We start from the raw sequence: 10069 nt of genomic DNA, 5'->3' as shown, positions 1-10069 counted from the left end.
ATACATTCACTTTGAGTTAGTGTTGGGTTTTAGGCAGGAGCCAAGCAGAGTATATCAGCGTACATTAGCATTCCTTAAATATATCTGTCTCCAGTGTACATCCACAGTGAATGCTCGGTCACAGGCATACACATTACACAATATGTGCTCCATAAGTGCTGGTTTACAAAATGTGAACTTCTCAAATGAAAATCATAAGGCATGCTGACTTCTGTTTTGAGTATTGTACAGTACTTTTCACTTTAAATATGAGTCGAGCACAGTACATGCACCAGGAGTACATGTGTGAGTGTGTCTCTGCATTCTTGACACGAGCCCTGAATGTTGGATTACTCTTGTGGATTTTGAATATTACATCCACAATGAGTGCTGGTTAAGAGCACGAGTCTCCATAGTATGCATACCAGGAATATGGGGTTACTGTTTGGAATGTAGCATTGGACATTAAGAATGAGTGCTGGTTTATAGGCACAGCCTTGCAGAGTAAATACAATTGTGTGTGTGTGTGTGTGTGTGTGTGTGTGTGTGTGTGTGTGCGTGCCATTACAGGAGTATGTATCCCAAACACATTCAGCAGTGAGTGGTGGGTTACAGGCACTAGCATCACTCAGTATGTAAAAGAAGATCAGTTTCCCACTTCAGGAATGCATCTTCTGGGTACATCACAATGGGTTCTGGGTATTAGGCACAAACCTCATGCATTAAATACATGGAGATGTGTTCACTGTTACAGGATTATATCTCCTGAATGCATTCACAGTGAGTGATGGGGTTATAGGCATGAGTTCCACATAATGAATATCCCTATACTCCTGGGTATTATGCTTCAGCCTCTCAAATGAACTACGCGCTCAGTTCTTGATTACTGTATTGAGTGTTGCACAGTTAGCACAAGCACATAGGTACTCTTTCCTGAGGTTCAAACGGCCTGAGTACATTCACAAGGAGTGCTGCTTTATAAATATGAGCCATGAACATTACATGCACCATGAATGCTATTTTATCTGCCCAAGACTCATAACACACAGTAATTACACCCCGAGTAGTGGGTTTTAGGCATGAGATTTCCACAGCACATGCAGCCTTACTACTATCCAGTAAATGCTGCCTTATCGTTTTGAGTCATGCATAATAAATCACAATGAGAGCTGGGACATACACATGAACATCCGACTGTACATAAATCTTGAATGCTGTGTTACTTATTTAAACCTTGCACAATACATTCATGGAGATTGATGGGTTACAAGTGTGAGCCTGACAAAGTAAATGAATCAAGAGTGCAGTATTACAGGGTTCTGTCTTTACAGTATGTATACCATGCATGTTAGCCAACCATGCATGCTTGGTTAAAGGCAGGCGTCTCCCTTAGTACATGCAACATGAGCACTCGTATAAATGTGTTCGTTCCCCACAGTTCATGTACCACGAGAGATAAATTATATACATGGGCCTCCCAAAGTAATAGTACCACGAGTGATCAGTTATAGGTGCAAGACTTCCACAGTACATGAAGCATAAATACTGGCCCACTGCTTGGAATCCAGCACTGCACATGTAGTAAGGTTAGTTACATGCACCGTGAGTGCAAGGTTACTTTCATGAGTCTCTAACAGTACATACATAAACCATGCTTACTGGATTACAGGCATGCAGTTCCAGCATGCAGTCTGACTGCTGGCTTAGTATTTTGAGTCTTGAATAGTACATTCTCAGTCAGTGCTAGGTTACAGGCATAGCCCTCCCAAAGGAAATGAACATTGGCTGCTGCATTCCAGCCGTACATCATCATAGCACATCTACTGTGAGTGCTGGATGATAGGCGGTATATGGCCCTATGAGCACCTGTATAAAAGTACACATTCCTGAAATAGGATGCAGAATGAGTAGGGTGTGATATACATAAGGCTCCACAGAAACTACACTCTGTGTGGCCTGTTGTATTTGTGAGCTTTCCAAAGTACGTGCACCATGAGTGCTGGCTCACTGTTTTGAAACTGTACATTCTCACCAGCATGTTGGGTTAGTGATGTGACTCTCTCTCAGCACATAAAGTATTAGTGCTGAATTCTAGGCTCCTAATAAGGGGAGCAGGGCCTGTCTCTGACATGGACTCTCTTGCCAGCTTTTCAATAACTTCCTCCTGGTAGGACTGCCTTGCCAGGCCACAGGGGAAGAGGACACACTCAGTCCTGATAGAACTTAGTGAACTGGGGTTAATGGGAACAGGGGGCTCCCTCTTCTGAGGAACAGGGGATAGGGATGGGGGAAAGGGACTAGGATGGGACTGGGAGGTGACCAGGGATGGCACTACAAGCAGTATATAAAGTGAATAAAAAAATAAAAATTTTAAAACTTGATTGTTTCCCCTAGCTTGATTGGCTAACATTACTATTATTATTATTATTATTATTATTATTATTATTATTATTATTATTATTATTATTATTGAATGTATGTCTGTCCATCATATGTATGCAGTGTCCCTAGGAGTCAAAATATAGTGTCAGGTGATATCCCGGGTCTGGAGTTACAGATGGTTGTGAGGTGAATGTGAGAACTGGGGATGCTCTCAAACAATGCCCTTAAACAATGGCCCATCACTCTAGCACCGTCAGCTAGATTTCCCATATCTAGGGATTGTACTACCCACAGTGAGTGGAGCCCTCACACATCAAACAGCAATTATTATCATTTAGACATGCCCAGAGATCAATTTGAAATAGATAGTTCTTCAGGCTAGATTCATTCTTGCCTGATGACTCTAGGTTTGAGACTCAAATTGAGAGCTAAAGTTAACCATGACGTAGACATAATACCAAACTGCCCTCTGATGTCATATCTCTATACCCTTAGATAAATACAGCTTTCAGACCTCATCTGACAAGTTGTTTGTGCAGTGGACAGTAGTTAATGCAAAAAATCACCATTACCTGGTCATGGCAGGATAATGGATTTAGGGAGTGCTGAGCCATAACTGGTATTATCTACATCACGTTCTCCTTTCCCAAGGCTTAGGGACCATCATAGAAGAAGCAGAAAAAAAAACAGTGTAAGAACCAGATGTCAGAAAGGACTGGGTTGAAACAGTCAGTTCTGGACATGGCAGTACTGCTCTACTCATGAGTGTAAGAGCACCAGTGGTTGGCTGCATAAGACCTGTATAAGACCAAGTCAGCCAGCAGTCTTCCTTAAAAATCACTTTGAACTAGGAATAATCATACTTAGTGGCTTAATCCAGAAGCAGAAAGACTTACATGGTATATACTCACTCATAATTGGGCACTAGCCCAAAAGGCATGTCCCACAAAAGTCTTCACTTACCAGGAGATTAAGATAGATGTGAGGACATCCTACTGGGACTCTAGGTAAAAGAAATATAGGAGATGGAGAAATAGAAGGACACAGAGGATCCCAGAAACCTACAAGAACACCATCATGACAGGTGTATCAGGGCCCAGGGGCGTCTGCTCAAACTATTGCACTAACCAAGGACAATACAAGTAGTAAACATCAAACTCCTACTCTGATCTAGCCAATGGACAGGACATTCTCCACAGTTATGTGGAGAGCGGGGACTGACTCTGACATGAACTCTGATGCTCCATATTTGACCACCTCCCCTTGGTGGGGAAGCCTGGTGGCACTCAAAGAAAGAATAAGCAGGCTACCAAGATGAGACTTGATAGACTATGACTATATAGTGGGGGAGGAGGTCCCCCTCGGTCTTAGACCTAGGGGAGGGGAATAGGGTGAAAGCAAGAGGGAGGGAGGAATGGGAGGATAAAAGTGATGGGATAACAATTGAGTTGTAATCTGAATAAATTAATTAAATAACAATAAATAAAAATTTAAAAATCACTTTGATTTAATAATGTGATGACCATTAGGTTAGTGACACTCCATGAGTTAATGGGCAGCAAAAATCAGACTTGGTAGGTTATTTCTTTTAAAAAAAATCAGGAAGTTGTAAATGGATGAGGACAGAAGGTGGAGAACCTGGCAGGAATTAGGGGAAGGAATGGGAATGAAAAAAAATTTCATTGCATACCTGCAGGAAATTCTCAAAGATTTAATAGAGACATGATTTTAAATAAAAATGTAAAAAAAGAAAAATGAAAAAAATAATGAGAAAAAGTATGCTTACACATAAATAATTGTAAAAAGGAACATAGAATAAAGATTTATATTATAAAATATGTTATAGATAAACATAATATAAAGAAAATAAGGGATGACAAGAATCTGAAAAGATTCTAAAAGTAACCTGAACAAAATTAGCATAAAAATTAAAACATCAAAAATATGATAATATAAAGCCATTAAGAAATGTAGAAAACAAAGAGAAAAGACAGAAACACAGATACACAGACACACACACACACACACACACACACACACACACACACACACACACTCCGGTCTGGCTTTGACAACTGTTTGAATCTTTTGCTTCGTGCCTTTTTTCTGCCTACCAGGACCCTTTACTGACCACATAGAACTTTGCCATCTGTGGGATGGTTGGGTTCTCCCTCAGCTACAAGACTCCTACCATAGCTGAAATTTTTATTGTGATGTCTTCGTGGTGTGCTGGGCATAGGGGAAGCAGATACAACCTAATTTATACAAGCTGATCTGTCTTTATACTTTCAAAACCCAGTTAGTATAAATCACTGTGAGGCATGGAGACAATGCTTACGTTACATCACCCACTTTATAGTGCTCAAACTATAAAACACAGATGCTCAGAGAATAGGGTGTACTCTGGAGAATGAGCTACCCACTGAATTCAGGATCACCTCTATAAAATTCTCAATTTATATTGTATTCATTATTCTTAACTGATAAAGTCCACTCCCTCCCAGGCAGTAAGAATTGGCTAAGTTCACGGTGTTTATGGCTCCTGCATAGGGAACTTTTCAGATTTTGATCTTTCTAGCCTCCTCTTTTCGACAGCAACAGCTCCCACCCCTCTCTCTCTCTCTCTCTCTCTCTCTCTCTCTCTCTCTCTCTCTCTCTCTCTCTCTCTCTCATCTGCTAGTCTGGTTCAAGGCATGCTTGAATTCAGGCCACTTGACTTTTGACTGTTTTTTCAGACTCTTGCCCCTGGGTAACTAAGTTTTAAAAAATGAGTCTGTGCAAAAGATGACATGCAGCTTTAGCTTTCAGCCTGGGCCTCTCTTCTTCACAGCCAAAATATCCCTCAGCATTGTGTCAGCAATTCCCACAACTGAACTTGATGTTTGTGGAAACTGTATCCTTGTCCTCTTGGCAGCACTGCTGGGTCTCTTCACTAAGGCTTCTTGGTTTACATTTTTTAAAAATTTTAATGTATATTTTATTACAATTCATTCACATTACACCCCGATTGTTATCCCCTCCCTCCTATCTTTCCAACCTCACCCTCCCTCCCTCTTCTACCTATTCCCCTCCCCTAGACCTCCTACCCAAACTGTCTGGCAACAGCCTATTAGGTCTCATCAGGTTACCCTGCATCCCTTTCTCTGTGTGCCCAGTAGGCCATCTTGCCAAAGGGCAGTGACCAAATAATGGGCACCAGAGTGTATGTCAAAGGTTCATCAGCATCCACCCCCACAACATGGAGAATCCACAGTCCATTGATTACATTTGAACAGAGGGTCTTGGTTCTCTGCATATATTGTCATTGGCTGGTGCATCCGTTTTATGTAGGCCTCCCTGTGTCCAGATCCACAGGTCTTGATGATTTCCTGTGGAGCTTGTGCTCTGTCCTGGACCTTCCATCGTCCCACTCTTCCTTACAACACTCAGTGTTCTGGCCATTGTCCACTTTAGAGTCCCAGTATCTGTCCAGATCACCCACTGGGCGGAGTCTCTCAGAGGACATCAATGTTGGGCATTATAAGTGAGTATATACCATGTGTGTCTTTCTGGGTCTAGGTTACCTCACTCAAGATGATCATTTCTAGTTCTATCCATTTGTTTGCAAACTTCAGGAATTCCTTGTTCTTAATAGCTGAATAATATTCCATTGTGTAAATGCACCACAGTTATTTATCCATTCTCCAGCTGAAGGACACACCTAGATTGTTTCCAGATTCTGGCTATTACAAATAAGGCTACTATGAACATAGTTGAGCAAATGTCTGTGCTGTATATTGGAGGATCTTTTGGGTACATGCCCAGAAGTGTAAGTGAAAGACATAAAAAAAAAAAAAACTCCAAGTACCTTTTTGCATTTTTAAGATTATACTTTGAATGCAGTTTCCTTGTCCCATGGTGGCACTGGAGAGCCAAGAAGCTGCAGCTCTTTGGCTTTCTTTTTTTTTCTTCCATTGCCCTTATGATTTTAGGTTCTCCTCTGTCTTCTCTCACTCCTTCTACAAATTTCTGAAGATTTTCCTGTCTTTGGACTGGATTCTTTTCACTTATTTGCTTTTTCTGTCTTGACACTACTTAACTAGATCATACAGAGGCCTGCTTCTAGTCCATTTAACCTGGAAACTAGAAAATGAGACTCAAAATAGTAAAATGTCCTGAAGCTAAGCACCGTGGCAAATAGATGCTTATAATCCCAGCATGTAGGAAACTGAGGCATGAGGGTAATGAGTTTGAGGCCAGACAACATTACATAGTGAGAACCTGTATTAAAAATTAACAAATTAATTGACTAATTAACTAAGTAAAATGTTTAGGTTTATGTAATATGAGATGTGCCATGTTATGTGATAGTAATTTATATGTTCTATGCGTCTATCCTAAGGGTGCTGTCTCCATACAAGCAGCAGCTGTATCTGGTAGCTGTAACTAGTTTAAATTGCAGGTAATTAGACTAACCCTGTAGTATCCGAAGCAGAGCTGTGTGACCGCCAGCCTTTCAGTGATTCAGTGCTTTTAAAAGTTTGCAAGTATAGGCTTAAAAGAATATGTAGCAACTAATCAGATTGACATGCCACAAATAAAAAAGAAAAACACAAGCACAAGTAGAAGTGTAAAATAGAACAACCCATATGCCACATACACCAGACTGAAACTTGATATATGAAAGCAATTTCTTCGAAGTGTAGATTAAATTGAGAGCACAGATTTGGGAACCCACTTAGAATTCATGAATCACTTCAGACCACCTTTATACCACAAACTATTCACAGATTGAAAGGAATTACAGAATTTCCTTTACTTGCAAGTGATATATCTACATAAATACACAATATGGTTTCTAACATAACCCAAACTGCAAGCATCTTTAACTAATTTAAGCAGTTAATTTTAAATTGACAATTAAATGCATCCTTAGTATTTTATAAAATTCTTGTGATTGAAAGGTAACACAAAATCACTGAAATTATAATCATATGATATACTTATTTATGTTTGGGGTGTGAAATTACTTGGCTGGTTAATCAACTCTTCAAGTTCCCTCCATAATTTTGCTCAGCACCCATGACCAATGCATATGCAGCTCAGAGTGACAAGATGAAACAACCAAATAGAGGAAAGTCAACAGGTGGTCACACAGTAACTGAAAGAATAGTGTGTACTCATTTACAAAAGTTTAATTTTTATTTTCACTTAAAATTGATTAACATATACTAATATTTTAATATTTATGACTCCCATTTTCCTATCTGAGTATAATTAACCAGTTTTCAGACGCCATGGGTCAGGTTTCCATTAAGTAAACTATACTTCTCCTGGACCTCACAAGTGCAATCAAAACTGCATGGTCAATTGTATGTACGAACAAGAACACTAATTTTGAAGTCTTGATTTACTTTTCATGTCTTATGACACTTTCTTAACCAGTTCAGATTGATGATTAGCTGGAATAAGTATGAATAAGTTTGTATAGGTGTCACCTCCCCCCGACACACACACACACACACACACACAGATTCATGTGTTTGAATACTTGACCAGAGGAATTGGCACTACTAGGAAGACTCGCCTTTTGGAGTAGGTGTGGCCTCGTTGGAGGAAGTGTGTCACTGTGGGGTCAGGCTTTGAGGTATCTTATGCTCAAGTTTTGTTCATTGTGACATACAGCAGTCTCTCCTTGCTGCCTGCAGATCAAGATGAAGAGCAGTCGGCTCCTCCAGCACCATGTCTGCCCACACACTGCCACGCTTCCCACCATGACAATGGACTAAACCTCTGAAACTTTAGTTAAGCCCCAATGAACTGTTTTCCTTTATAAGAGTTGACATGGTCATAGTGTCTCTCACACCAACGAAGTCCTAACTAAGACAGTATGCATGGATGAAAAATTAAATTTTGAATAAAATTAACTAAGTAGGGTCAAAACAATGACCTAATCTACATGTACACTATTATATCATGCATATGAGGTGAAAATCATATGTGATATAAATGGTTTAATACACATACATACATACATACATACAGACATACATACAGACATACATACACGCTGGACATAAAGAAAACATAGACACTGTGGAGAAAAACTAAAATGATGCAGAGGCTTTGTCAAGTCTATTGATAACTTTTATTTTTTTGTATGTTAAACACACAATACACATAATAAGTGTACACAGACTATATCATCTTTTCTAACCTTTTGCATATATTGGCTTATTTAATAATCGATCCATAATTATAAAATACCAAGCTTTAGAATAAGGCCTAACAATGTTTTGTGCAAAAGTGTTTAACTGGAACTATCCATGGAAAACCCAGAGGCCCTTTATGTAACATGGAGAAACTCTTACAACTGAGAAATCCAAGCAACACTGAGGACCACAGCCAGTAAGGAAAAATGTTTTAGAACATAGATGAGACTTACCCAGAAACAGTACATAGTGTTTGTTATGTATCTGCGGGATTTTTCAGGTTATTGGGCATAGTTGAAAGAAAGTAAACATGCACAGTCAGGTAATTTAGTTCATGTGTAATTATCTCATACTTAACAGCCATAAGATGTCATAAAAGAGAATTTTCAGTTTTATTCATATTTCAAAACAACAAAATTCTGGTTGATAATGGGGTTGATCAACAAATATTTCTTTGACATGGGATTGTCTAGATTATTTCAAGACTACAATATAATGACTTTTACACAAATATTAATTTACTTTGTGGTAGTGTACCTAAATGAAGATATAAAAATATAAATGTAATTGAGATATTGACATTCCAGTAAGTGCTTTATCTTTAGGTTTTCATAGGAAAGACCAGTGATTTGATACTGAAAATTGAGTACAGAGTTTATAAAAAGAATTTATGGACACTTTTTAAAAGTACAAAGAAAGGGATTTCAAGGTCCTCTCATTTGAACATCAAAGGATTTACCCCTAAGGTTTGCAGAACAGAACGCTAGCTAGGCCCTCATTCTTTTTATCTTCAGAGAGCTCAGTTGCTTTCAGAACCATTTTGAAGGTTGCTAGGTTCGCTGAGGTACAACAGGCCTTCATCCAGAAGCAAAGGATTGCATCAAGGAGAAAATAACTTTTTAACTTTTTATAACAAATCAAAAACTTTCATCACTAAGAGAAAATATATAAGTACACAATAGGTCATAGTAAATATAGTGAGAATAATAAAGGGCTTTTCACCTGGTGAACACAGACTATGGCATTGGGGCTTGGACAAACAAAACAACATAAAACAAACAAACAAAAAACTTTCACGTATAACCAGAAAAAAATGCCTAAAGCTACATGAAAAATTTATGGAAAGGTAAATCTGAGGAGAACCTGCTTGTTAATTGCATGGTGAGGGGGTGATATTAGGGTTCTTTCATATGGGCAGAAATGGGCATCAAGCCTCTGTACAGGCAGCATGTTTCTTTAAGGAGAGAGATTTGATGTTCCTTACAGGGGATTTGAACTTCTGACTTCGAAAGGTCATTTCCTGAATAAGACCATTCTTCACACATGTAATCTTGAGAAGGTGGTTTTAATCTATCCTTGAGTAGAGTTTGAGGGCTATTCCTAAGGCATAGAGAACTCTGTCCCCTAAGAAGTGTGTATCCACATGAGACTAGCTGGGTCTCATCAAAGAAGTCATGAAGAAAACTCTGAGAAAACTTGATTATCTTTAGATAAGTCAAGACTTGTGTGAAGCTGTT

Source organism: Acomys minous, assembly GCF_964271855.1.
Source record: "Acomys minous genome assembly, chromosome: 10".
NCBI lineage: Eukaryota > Metazoa > Chordata > Mammalia > Rodentia > Muridae > Acomys > Acomys minous.
This window is presented reverse-complemented; position numbering follows the sequence as displayed.